Source organism: Chrysemys picta, chromosome 14 (assembly GCF_011386835.1).
Source record: "Chrysemys picta bellii isolate R12L10 chromosome 14, ASM1138683v2, whole genome shotgun sequence".
Classification (NCBI taxonomy): Eukaryota; Metazoa; Chordata; order Testudines; family Emydidae; genus Chrysemys; species Chrysemys picta.
Window position 1 is genome coordinate 18,647,987 of NC_088804.1, and position 12,876 is coordinate 18,660,862.

The following is a 12,876-nucleotide window of genomic DNA, read 5'->3' on the forward strand; positions in this document are numbered from 1 at the left end:
TTCTGCTGCATCATATCATCCTAAACAATATTTTATTACGCTTTATGAAAGTTAAACTTCTCTTCCTTCTACTGCTGTACAGAGGGCTCAAGTTATTGTTGGTTTAGGGATTGAAATTTTATTCTGCTATCTTATGTGCCAGAAGCTAAATGCATTCACAAATTAAGTTATGGAGAAAGTGTTTTCATTCATGTTAGTAAAGAGTTGATGTTTGCTAATGTGCCCATTTGTACCTTTATTTCATGTATTAATGATGGATATGAAAGCACATTCAGAACAGACATGGTTACCATTCCATGGTGGCAGAGACCTTTATGATTGGTGAAAGACGTAGGATTGGTAATTCTAGATATTAATGTGATGGGGACTATGGAAAATACCTGAGAGGAAGCTTCTGCTGTAAAAGCACAGGCCCTACATTAAGGAAGAACAAGTGTGGTATTAGCTCAAACTATTCAAATGGAGATCTGTAGTTCTGGAGATTCAGCAGTGCATGAGCTCTGTATCTGCGGACACGTGTAAATTCCTGGGTGGCCATGGATTTATTATAGCACCTAATTCCTATGTAGACTTGCCTCAAGCTGAGTCCCAACCCCTGAATCTCTCCTCCCAAAGTTGGGGAAGTTTGAGCCTAGATCCAAACTCTGCAGCTTGGGTCCATCTCTAGTTTTGGAATGTATAAATCACAGACTTCTCATTGTCCAGCTGGTGTTTTCACTTCCTCGACATGACATAATTCTGAAGTGTTCTTACAAGTGAACTGAAGTGCCTTAAAGTGATATAAAAACATAACAGCTATTTACGAGCCACATCATTAATGGAAAATGTGTAGGTTCACAAAGCCTGATTTTTAAACTATTGTGGCAAATAGCTGCTGGCACAATTGACTGACAGATAATGTAGATGTCTATCTCCTTACTCAGGCCAAACAATCATTGACGTCAGTGGGAGTTTTGCCTGAGTAATTAGTTCAAGATATAAATTGTAGATGAACAGATGAGACATTGGAGGCTAAAATGTAATCCTTGCAGTAAGGGCAGCCTTAGGGTATCTGAGCATCATCTCATTCAGGATGTGGTAGCCTAAATGGATCCCCTTTTGTTTGTGGTCCTCATGGCCTTGATTTTCAGATAAAAATTGTGTACTACTGCCTGTTTGCTGCAAGTTAGGGTTTTGCTCATGCATATGTGTGTAGTTTGAATTCAGACCCTTGCCATTGCTCTCACCACTCACTAGAAGTAATGAGAAGTTATTCGGACCTGCTGTGTCCCAACAGCATGTATAGTTCAGTCTAGTTTCGAGGTTTGATTCTGCACTGAATAACTAGCCCACTCTGAGAGCATTTTGTCTCACCAACATGTCTCCTAGATGCAGGAAGGGATTTCTTTTTTGTGGAGCAGTCAGACAACTTGTGTGCTTACTGAACACAGAAGGCTGGAGCGTGCCTTTTAGGTACAGACGTGAGTAAAGGGAGATAAGGTACACCATTCCTCAGAGACCTCAGGAAGGCAGAATTCCTCTCCTGTGCACAGGGAGAGCACATTTGCTGCTACATCCTTTTACTGGGTGCAGCACATTCCCCATGGTGTGCCAGCATTGCTCCATGGGCCAGTGTGAAAGGTGGTGAGCTCCCTTCACCCTTTGGAGCACTCTATGCCAGCAGGGGAGTATTTAGGGAGCGGTGCTTGCACTTCCCTGAGATCATGGACTGGAATTGTGCCTGGCCCTTATGCAGACTACACAGCAGAAGTAGAGGAGACACACTTCCCCCTCAAACCCGCTTCCTCAAGCCCTGGCTCTTCCCTCCCCCCCCTCTCCCCACAGGGCACTTGAATAAGGGCCTGATGCAGTCTGGGCCTCAGTGTGAATATTACTAACAGGTGCACAGAAAGACAAATCTCTTGTTTTTTGTTAAGAGCAGATTCATATTTTAATGATAAATGGTTTATTTTGATGAGTTTTGCACTGAAGTATATCTTACTCCTGGAAAGGGGAGTGATGACCCTAAAAATTCTACTCCTTAGTGAACAAAAGGTTTGTGATTTTATTTTTCTTAGAGTGATCACTATAAAGAGTCATTTTAAGGATGCACAAAGCACACTTACAGAAGACAGAAGCAGGATTTTTTCCCTCCAATAAAATATTCAGTGAGCGCTCTTTGTCTCTCCCTCAGAACATTGCAGGATCCTGGAGCATTAAGTGAGGCACAGACGCCAAACCGGGTGGGGGGGGGGGGGGAAGAAACAAACTATATTTTCTGCTCATCTGTGGAGTGAGGATAACACAGGCCCAGAAGCACACGTTGTGAAGCAATTTCAGTCGTAGCTGTGTGTCTGTTTTCCCCTGGAGCACAGACTGTAAAAACCTTAAAAACCCTGGTTTCTGTTTCCTTAATATCCTGTTTTTGAAAGTGTCATTGTGATGAAGCAAAGATGATGAGGATCCTTTTAAATCTCTGCTCCTTGTTTATAATTGGAGAGATTTCGGCAGCTTGAAGTGGGAGGATCATGCAGTAGGTTTTTCAACGTAGTTACACTGCATGGATAAATATTTAATTAAGAGAGAGAGAGGGGGACATAGTGGGCCATATTTTGATCTCAGTTACACACCAGTGTAAATCTGGAGTAACTCCAAAACTCTGAGAAGTCAGCATTATTACTTGTGATTTATATCTGTGTAACTGAGATGGGAAACTGGCCCACTGACTGCAGCAGTTTTATGTATCTGACTGTAAGGAATTTTTACTTTTAAATCTATCACATTTAAATTACGTGGGGCCATGGTGTGTCACTGACATCTTTGACAATTTTAATATAAGAAATTGCTGAAATCTCTCTGGGTTTACGGATCTTCCTGGGATTTCTGAGGATTCCGTTAGGCTCTAAGAGATAATGAATAGCAAAAACCGGGACTGTTTCATTTTTCTGTGTTAGCGTTAAAACTAAATAATTTAAATTGCGGTGATATATTTTGAGCTTTAGCAATATATAGCATGCTGAGGGTTTGTTACTGGCAGCTGTGCCTCCAGATCTGTTGAATTCAGGTGCTGTATGGCCTGTGTTCCTATAAGCAATGCCTCCAAACAATGCTGCAGACTTTCATATTTCCTGAAAGCACTTCCTTTGGTTCTGAGCTCAGTTTATGAACTTACAGTATGTGACCAGCAGTAAAGCTATTTGATTTTTATTGTGCCTTGATTGCTAGTGCTCTTTATTAAAGTGTAAAGAAGCCTGATAGCAAATGGTGGTGAAGACAAATTAGAGATGTTTGGCTCTCTTAGTGGGTCATCTCCCAGCTGACTTAAGCAAGGGCATTGTAAAGAGACTCCATCTGTAGAGTCTGACAATTCCATCCCCCCATCTGCTAGATGGACAGTGGACTCTGCTTACTGCAAAACAGACAAAAGCAGGTTTTCCAGCACAACAACAGTGAATACAACTAAGCAACAAAGGATGAGCTCAAGAAGGGTAGTGGATATGAGGCAATGGCAAGCTCAGTTGTTGTCTGACCTTGAGCCATTCACATGACCTCCTTGTGCCTCTGTTAACCCAGCTGTAAACTGGGTAAAAATAGGACTTCAATTAAAAACAAGGTGTTATGACTGTGGTTTTCTCTCCTAGATGATTAATTTTCTCTGGGCAAAACAGGCAGAACCTTTTGTTAGCATGAACATGGACAAAACTGCCTGTGTTTTTGCTGTCAGAGCCTCAGCTGACAACGAAGGGTATTTATTTTCCCTATTACCTTCAGCAATAAACTCTTCACAAAAAATTCAGTTCCTCAGCTGCAGCACGAATTGATGTAGAGATCTAATATTGAGGAAAAATAGTGAAATCCTGACCCCCTTAAAGTCCAGGGGACTTTAACGAGGACAAGTTTTCATGCAGAGACTAGCTAGGCAGCATTTTGAGTGCTCACTATTGTCCTGAACACATCTTCTCCCTAGCTCATAGAAATAGACCCCTTGATACTCCTCGCTCCAGCCCGGCTAGCTATAAAGAACCCTGCATAAGGTACAGTGGACAGAGGTGAGTGTAGACATGCCAGTTTTAAATAATGTGAACATCTTGTGGAGCACGGGAGTGGAGAAAGAAAGATTCTAGGGAAATGATAGGAACTCTTAATTGTCTTCACTTTCTCCCTAACTCTTTGTTAAAGATTACTAAAAATGTTTCTTTAAAAGAATTAACATCCCCCTTCCCAGGTAGAATGACACTGGGTATGAGAAGGAATGGCAAATGAAGGGGGGAAAGGATTAAAAAAATAAATGGCTTGTTTACTGAGGAGGAAACACACACATACACAACTTACAAGGTGCACTAGTTTCATACGTGGGAGTTTTGTAGGGAAAAGTTAACTCAGCAGCTTGGTGAGTTAAATTGTAAAGGTACTAAAAATGGAAGCTAATGCTTGAGGTAGCAAATTACTATTATTTTTTAAACAGTGTTAAAAGCAAGTAAACCCCCTAGTGATCATAAATGATTTGCCTAAGTACACTTAGTACATCCACATTCTTGGGAGTTCTGATTGGGTATTGATGAATTAGTTCCTTTTTCTTTAATAATTACAAACAGGGATGATATCTTCATTATGATTTCTTGGTCTCCTGCTTTCCCCCAGGGCCCAGTGCGTGGGCGCTCCGACCACCTCAGTACTCACATATATCATAAAAACACTTAGGAAATGAGAACAGCAAATAGCATTTTAAGGTGGGAGGGATGGCTCCATCAGTAAATGGCAAGCATTAGGACAGCCTAATCACTTAAATGTAGCCTATTAGTAAGTTTAGCAAAAAGGTGTTAAAAGAATCCTTAAAGCCTCTCTACTGGCATGTTTTGAAGGGAGTCCAGTTATGAGACTATTAAAATGTTATTTTGATAATTAAGCCCACAGCTGTTGTGAGGGCGTTAGGGGCAGGAGCTGATGAAGCAACAGACTGCACAATGGATTGGCTAAATAAGCAAAACAGAAAAAAAAGAGAGAATCTTAAAGGAACTGAAAATACACTTCCGGTGTGTAAAATAGTTATGCTAGTTATGATCCATAAAGGCTATTTCAGTGGTGGGATAGAATTGGGTTTCTTAAGGGACAAGAGAGAAAGCCTGAAGGTTCATCACGCCCACATCTGTTTGGTGTTTGTGGCAGTATTTCTGCCATTGTAGTGTATGTTTTTGTAGACGACAATGGGAGAACAGGCTCTCCAGGAAGCATTATTTAACTTTTGCAAAAAGAAACTGGAGGAAAAATAAACTCTTTAGAAGCATGGGAGCAAGGAGGAAAAGGGGAACCTTATTTCTGAGGTAGAGTAGTGTTCTGATCAGAAATATGACCTGAAATGCTAAAGCACTTTAAACGGGTTTGGTGTTCATCTCTGTATATACAAAATCGCACAAACTCGACAGATTTCTGAGCAGCCAAAACTACTGTTAAAGAGATTGGCAAGTTGTGCACCGTGCCAATGAGTCAATGGTCAGGACTAAAACACTGGTATTAAGAGTGCAAAGGTTCATGCTATTAGGATAAGTGGACCTGAATTTGAGCCCACACTGATTTTTAACTGGCATAATTCCATTGCTTTTGGCAGAGTTACTTATATACATCCTTGTAAATGCCCTGCTCACTCTCCCATTAAAGTCAAGAGCAAAACTCCCATTGGTTTCAGTCAGAGCAGGGTAGGGCTCTGAGTTCAGAGTCTACTCTATGGGGAATAGTCCTGTGAAGTACTAGATCACCCTCCTTTTCCATTAATGTCAATGACAGTGGAAGGCACTCAGCAACTAGCAGGATCTGGCCCCTAATGGTGATCTGTGAATTGTTTTGGTGGTTAAGTGGGTTCAAAGCTATGCAATAGTGAATAAATATGGCCAGGTTCATTGTAATAGCTGAGATAAACTACTTTGTTTTGTGGCATACTGATTGTTTGTATTTTATGTGTACTAAATAAGAGTAAAACACACCAAATAATATATGCATACCTAATCATGCTGCCCTGATCTTCTCTTCAGAGTTAAAATTAGAACCATTTATAGTTTTTATCCATAATTGCACAAATTAAGGCTGTCCGTCAGTACAACTGGTAACTTCATCCCCTTGTCTGTGCATGTCAATGGTAACCTTTCCACAACTGCTCCTCTACGCCTACTGCAATGTCAGTTGTGGTCCCCTGATGACTTTCTGGCTGCACTTGCTCACTGAATACAGAATCAGGGAACCGTTGAATGGGACTTTGTAAAATAAACCACATAAACAGAATGTAAAATGGGGGAAATTAGCCTTTTGATGAAAAGGGGAATGAAGCCCAACTAGAGCTCCTGCCCCCTGTGTCAAAAAATCATTGCACTTGCATAATCTTTTCAACTTTCCAGCCATCCTCTACTTCCCCGATCGCAAAAACGTCTTCAGTAACATCTGTTTTCTTTCTCAATCAATACATTCCCTAAAGAGGACCAACTTGTAAAATATTATATGTAGCATCAAATATGTATCTGAATTCAATTAAGTTATTTGGTAGGGTTAGAGATTCTGTTAATTAGGCACACTGTTTGTTTTATATCAAATTACTGCTACTGCTTATATTAATCTTCATTAACACTCAAAGAACAATTTAAAAAACAAAACCCTTTTTAATCTTTCAGAAAGAAGCAAACACAACACAATTTCATTTTTCTGTGAAGTCCTTGCCAAGAGTCAGCCAATAGTGTGTATTCTTTATCCTGAAAGCTGCATGTTGGCAAACTTTTGTAAGGGTGGGATGTTTAAAGTACATTCAGTAGAGTAAATATTTTTATACAGCACCATGACCATACACTGCTCTGTGCAAAACAAACAGAAGGTAGAATCCTTGCCCTAAAGGGCCTACAGTTTTACTCAGGCAAACACAATACCCAGGACAACAGTTAAAGGGCAATTAGGTATACAGACCCAGTGAGGTCAGAGGGATTTGAAGGAGGTGAGGGAGAGAGTTTGGCTTGTATGGTGTGTCAGCCTGTTCCAAGTGTAGAGGCGGTTTGACAAAAAGTACAACACTGTCCAAGTAGGCAGGAGCCTGATTCTGATCTCCCTTGCACTGGTTTCACACCAGAGTGACTCCATTGACTTCACTGGAGTTATGCACACTGGTGTACACCAAGAGTGGGATGAGAGTCAAGGCCAAAGGGTGCATTTAGCAAAGGCTGCAGAAGGGGTACAAGGGTGAAGTATGAAGTGACAGCAGAGGTATCGCATAATGTGGGATGGAATTGTGTAGAATTTGGAAGATCAGAAGGCAGTTGATCCAGTGAAGGGATTTATGGGTAGAGGGCATAAAAAGAAGATGGTCTAAGTGACAGCCCTTTGGGCTGACTGGAAGGAGAGAGCTAAGATGCATAGAGACCAGAGAGGAGTTTTCAGTTGTTAAGATGAGCTGCAGCTAAGACCTGGACCAAGGTTTTAGCAGCAGGTATGGAGTGTAAGGGATAGATTTTATATGAGGGAAATGGTGACTTGACACTACAATTGTATGTTATTACAAGTCTGTTGAACTTGTTTGACTTCAGGGTGTTTGAGTCCTGGAAAGCAATTTAATTATATTATTGCTATGAAATTCTGGCTGTCTTACCACTCGGAAAAGGTTACCTTTCTGTTGTAGCTATTTCTTATCACCACCGTGTGATGATAAAGTATTTGACATATGAAGTTCAGTTACTTTGGTGATTGATGCCTTATAAATACCTAAGGTAAGTAGATAGGTTAATGGTTTGCTCATTAGTTAGTTACATCACATTGTTCAACTTGTATACCTTTAAAACTTGGCAGTTGAAAGAAGATTCATTCTTTCCTCTTAGCCCTGGCCAAAATGTGATCTTCCATCATTCTTAAAGCTTTACTCAACTTTGCAGGTAGACATTTCCATATGTGCTGGCCTGATATCATCTGTATTATACAGCATAATATCCAAACAAGCAATCCACTTGCTTTCATTGTCTTCTGATTTTATCATTACAAGTTATTAGAGACAGAAGCAAGAGATGAGCCCAGCATAAAGTGCAAAATGTTTTGGCTAAAGGGTATATAGGATAGGAATGGCAGTGAGGCAGGTAAGCAAGAAGTCAGCAGGTGATGTCAGGAAAAGAAAACAACTCTTTGCCAATTTCTTTGGTCAATTTCTTTGCCACAGTCTTTTAAAAAAGAACATTAAATATTCTTTAGGCAGCCAGATCTCTAAATTAACCCCTCTTCCAGATGCTGAGATTAGAAAACAATATTTTGGTAACTACAAAGATGTGATTCTTAACCTAAGATGGCAGTGCTCTCTCTTCTGTAGGATTCGGTGACTTGGTGATTCAGGAAAATGTGATATTAATAGTTTGGGAATATGATTAAAATATTTTTGGTGTGACTGGTTTAATAAAAGCATTTTTATAAATGCTTATTCTAAAGAGGATAACAGGTCCCATTGAGCCTGGAACAGCTGATGACAGCTCATTTTAAGTTAGCTGCATTTGCCTCTGTTTATTGTGTCCATATAGGCACCAGTAGTGTCTCTGTATTTCCTCTATGGTTATTATTATTATTTTTTAAGTGCACAATAGTATGGAGTGCAGAGCCCTTGGCTCAGATCGTCGTAATGCTCACACAGAAAAGGGAGGGGCAATCCAAACTCTGCCCCTCGCCTCTGACTCATAGAAGGGCTGTTATCTAAAAGGGACTGACTTGGTAGTTCCATTATGCTGCATGCCTTGAAATCCCTTGCAGTTCAGTCTCCATGAAACTAAGCCCTGGTCCACCTGGGTGAGCGGGGGAGGGGGTTTTGAGCTAAGTTGCTCAACTTCAGCTACGTGAATAACGTAGCTGAAGTCGACCTACTTAGATCTACTTACCGCGGTGTCTTCACTGTGGTAGGTCAACTGCTGACGCTCCCCCGTCGACTCCACCTATGCTTTTCGCTCCAGTGGAGTACCAGCGCGGTCGATTTATCGTGTCTTCACTAGACGCAATAAATCGACCCCCGCTGGATCAATTGCTCCAGAGGTGAGTGTAGACATGCCCTTAGCCTACATCTACACTGCACACCTCTGATGGTGGTGTGTAGGGTGTATGTAGCAACACACCACAGGGAAAGCAGGCTGCATCCACACTGTGGTGTGGAGCGACTCGTGTCAGTGAAATGCTCTGGTGGGGGGAGGCAGCAGAGCCTGCCGGAGACTTCATGCGCTGCTGGAGTTTTCCTTGTGGCAGAGAATGGCTCTGTTAGCTCCCAATGCTGGGGAAAGGTTACAGCAGCAGGGAGATGCCAGAGGCTTTCCCCACTGCCTTCCTGCTGCCAGAGCCTTTTCCTGCAACAGGGAGACAGGGGGACTCTACACTGCTGAAAATAGCAGTGTAGATGGGGAGGGGGAGGCGCTGCTTGGGCAGGTTGAGTATGTACCCTAAGGGTTCTGGCATGCCTCTACTCACCTTGCCTAAGCAGTGCCTTGCTGACCACTCCTCTGTTTATACCCATGCTAGGGGGCGTGCAGTATACATGCCGTCATAAGGAGTCAGTAGTGTAGACATACCCTAAAAGTTCTTCAGTGAAATACCAGGCAAATGTACGCTTTAAAAATACCAGCTTAAATGCAAAAAGAGCTGAAATATTGGGTCCAGTTCATCCCTAGGATGGAGCTAAGCTGAAGCCACCTTTGTGACTCCCCTGTCCTGGGCTGGCTGAAGGGTTGTTTCAATCCCTGGCACAGGCTAAAGCAGCCTCAGGGGCTGCCTTAACTTGCCCCAGGTGATGTGTCTAGCAGGAGGGGCATGGGAACACTCCAGTAGCCCACTTCTTCCCAGGAACGCCACTGATATGCCTCCTGCACCTGGGAGCTTCTGCAGTGAGTTCACAGGTCCATCTATGTCTGGGTGCCAAGGGAGTTCTCTGTTCTCCACTTACAGCAGCTTTTCAGCCTTTTTACTCCAAGCAGAGCTGGTGTAAAGGAGCTGTGGGGCAAAACTGAATGGGACCCATTATGCTTTTACACAGAAAGATCTTCAATATCATATTTTTTTCCAGAAATGCACACTGTTTGCTCCCACAAATTGCTGCAGAATGACACAGGATTGTTGGGCTGAGGGCTTTCTTCCGATCAGCTGGTGTAATTACATTAATGTTTTAAATGAGAGACAAAGATTTCTGTTTATGCAGTGTACCTAAATAACCTCCCCTCCCTCCATCCCCACCACCTTATGAATAGACTGCTGACACACCCTGATTTATCTTCATTCAAGCTAATAAAACTCACAAACTAGAAGAAAAGAGGGAAATGGCTCTTCTGTTTAGGTCTTCCTTGAGACTTTTAACAAAACGTTTCCACTGCTAATTTTCCTAAATGCCCCTGAGATAAAACCTTACGTTTTAGCTCACAAGATTCTTCCTGTGTTTCTGCTTTCCCTTTTGTGTGCACTGGACATGTGGACCTCTAGGAATCACTTACCAGCTTTAAACAACTGAAGAGAGTTTTCCTCCTCAGTGAAAGGTTTCCAAAATTCTCCCCACTCCTCCACGGTGAAGTGTAATAACACCAGTCCAATGGTGCCGTTGTGCTGCTGCAGCTTCAGTGCTTGGTAGCTGCACATCAGCACAGTAATCATTTTCAGATTTACAAGCATTAAATATTTTAATTTAATGCCTTGGCTCTCTTGTAATTCATGCACTTAATTATATGATAATTACTCAAATGAAAGAGATACAGCTGCTGCTGTAGCAGTTCTTCTAGGAATCTGAGATTTTGGAATTGGCCTATGATTTCAGGGTTTCTTCTCACCCTTTCCTAAAACAGGTGGGAACTTCAAGGTATTTTTTAAGTATATGCGACAGAGATGAATTTCAGGTATGGTTCTCTCTCTTTCTCCTTTTGTTGGAGAGTAGAATACATTTGGCAGCTGAGGGATTGGGCACTGTACTGGTTGTTTTTACAGCTCCTTGTGGATTATGCTCATTAAAACAGAGGAGCTAAGGCAAAGCTTCCAAAGTGTGAGACTCTGCTCCATTATAGATGCCTACAGAAGAAAACAAACTGAAGGAAAAGGTGTGTTTGTGTGTATACGTGCACAGAACTATACAGAATTTAATACATTTATAAGCTGCCAATTGGTCAGCATGTAGGCAGTGCACAATAAAATCAGTACAATAAATTAAAATCAAGAATAATGGTTCAACTAGGCCAAGTAGACGACCAACCGGAACAAAATGATTTGGCACAAAGGCAAATCCAGTTGATGTTAGGCAAACTGCCGCAGCTGAGAAAAGGGCAACTAACACCCAGAGTAAGGAAGAAAAAAAGTTAGCAAATGCAAAAATCAAAGTCAGTACAAAGTGGATTCAAAAATCAGTGAAGGGTAATGCTGCCAGAGAATGCCATTATGCCCAAAAAGCAGGCAGGAGAGGGACTCTGGCAGATCTCCCCTCGGACCAGAGTTCCACAACTGAGAATTCTGGACCTAGAAGGCTCAGTTCCAAGTTTGGTCCTGAACCCAGATGTCAACTCTCTACCCTCCAGCTGTGTTTGCACTAGAGCTGTTAAAAAAATAAAACACACCCAGAAGATTTTTTTCTTATAATGAGGAAAATTGTAAAAACAACCAAAAACACTTTGCTTCTTTCATAAGAAAAATGCATGTGATATTTTTTGGTACCGCTCTGGTGATGAAACAGCTGGAAAGTAGAAAGCTAACATGGGAATAATCTTCACTGAAGAGAAGTGCCTGTGGGTGTCCCAATGAAAACTAGTTGTGATTCGAATGACTTATGACCATTGGAAAGAACACTCTGTGCATGTGCAATACCTCTTATCCTATAAGTTCTGGAGAAGTGAACCACACTTCATGGGACCCTGTAAAATTAGTAGGTCTCACTGCAGGCTCATGGGCCCACCCATGCACAATGTCTTGCAGGGTCTGTGTCCTAGTGGGCAGCTAAGTTAGCTGCATGCGAGTGCATGACTAACTTAACTGTGCATTGAAAAATTTAGTAACAAAAAAAGGGAACGAGGCAAGGGCTCTGTCAAGGCCTGTCTCATTCACTGTGTATCTTATAAGGTAAAAGGTACACAGCTCCAAATGTGTGGATGGGGGAGGTTCCCTCCTTTGAACTTAGTCATGTGTGTGAGATAGATCATTCTAGTGCTTCTCTTTTTCCATTAAACCCACCCACCCCTAGAAAATCTCTTTTGAAAATATCAGATAAGCACTGAATGCTTAAATGCACAACCTACTGTTCTATCAATGTAACTTTTAAATAGTGTGTGTGTATATATGTATATGTGCATGCACATGTATATATGTATATACATATATAGGGGGTGGGATGCAGTGAGGGGTGTATAATATAACTTATATTTGGTACGAAAGAGCGGGATTGTTAGAGAGAATGCTTTTTAACAGTAGCAGAGACGTCTGATTGACTATTATCTCAGCAATCAGTGATGTCAGTCTGGCTTCAGTGGCATGCTTTTGGGGAGAAGAAAAATGCTGAGATTCTTCTCAGTCTCTGTTAAAAACAGAATAAGCTATGAGCCTTAGAGCATTGACCACAGAAGAATTTTGGGAAAACACTTTGCAGCCCTATGTAAAGTTTTTGTTGTTGTTTGTTGTTAACACTGGAAATTATGGTTAATGCCTTAGGGGCACTGGCCATTTTGTAGGAACTGTAACTATAAATATTTGGCAATAGTTACATATCCCCCATCTCACAGTCCCTGTAGACTAGATGATGCTGAGTTACTTTACTGTAGATAGTAGATTTTTTGTTGATGGCAGTAGCAGATTTTACACTTCTGCAATGTTACGTTTAACTGTGTGAGTATCGGAAAGCTTTGTCATGGAAATGTGAAGTGATTCTTACACAGCCTGTTCTCATGCAAG

At 41.6% G+C, this 12,876-nt stretch overlaps 1 protein-coding gene across 22 annotated transcripts in view; it reads left to right on the forward strand.

Annotated features, from left to right (window-relative positions):
• Positions 1-12,876, forward strand: part of ZNF423 (zinc finger protein 423) — a 322,726-nt gene that overhangs the window by 248,111 nt on the left and 61,739 nt on the right. The window lies entirely within an intron of this gene.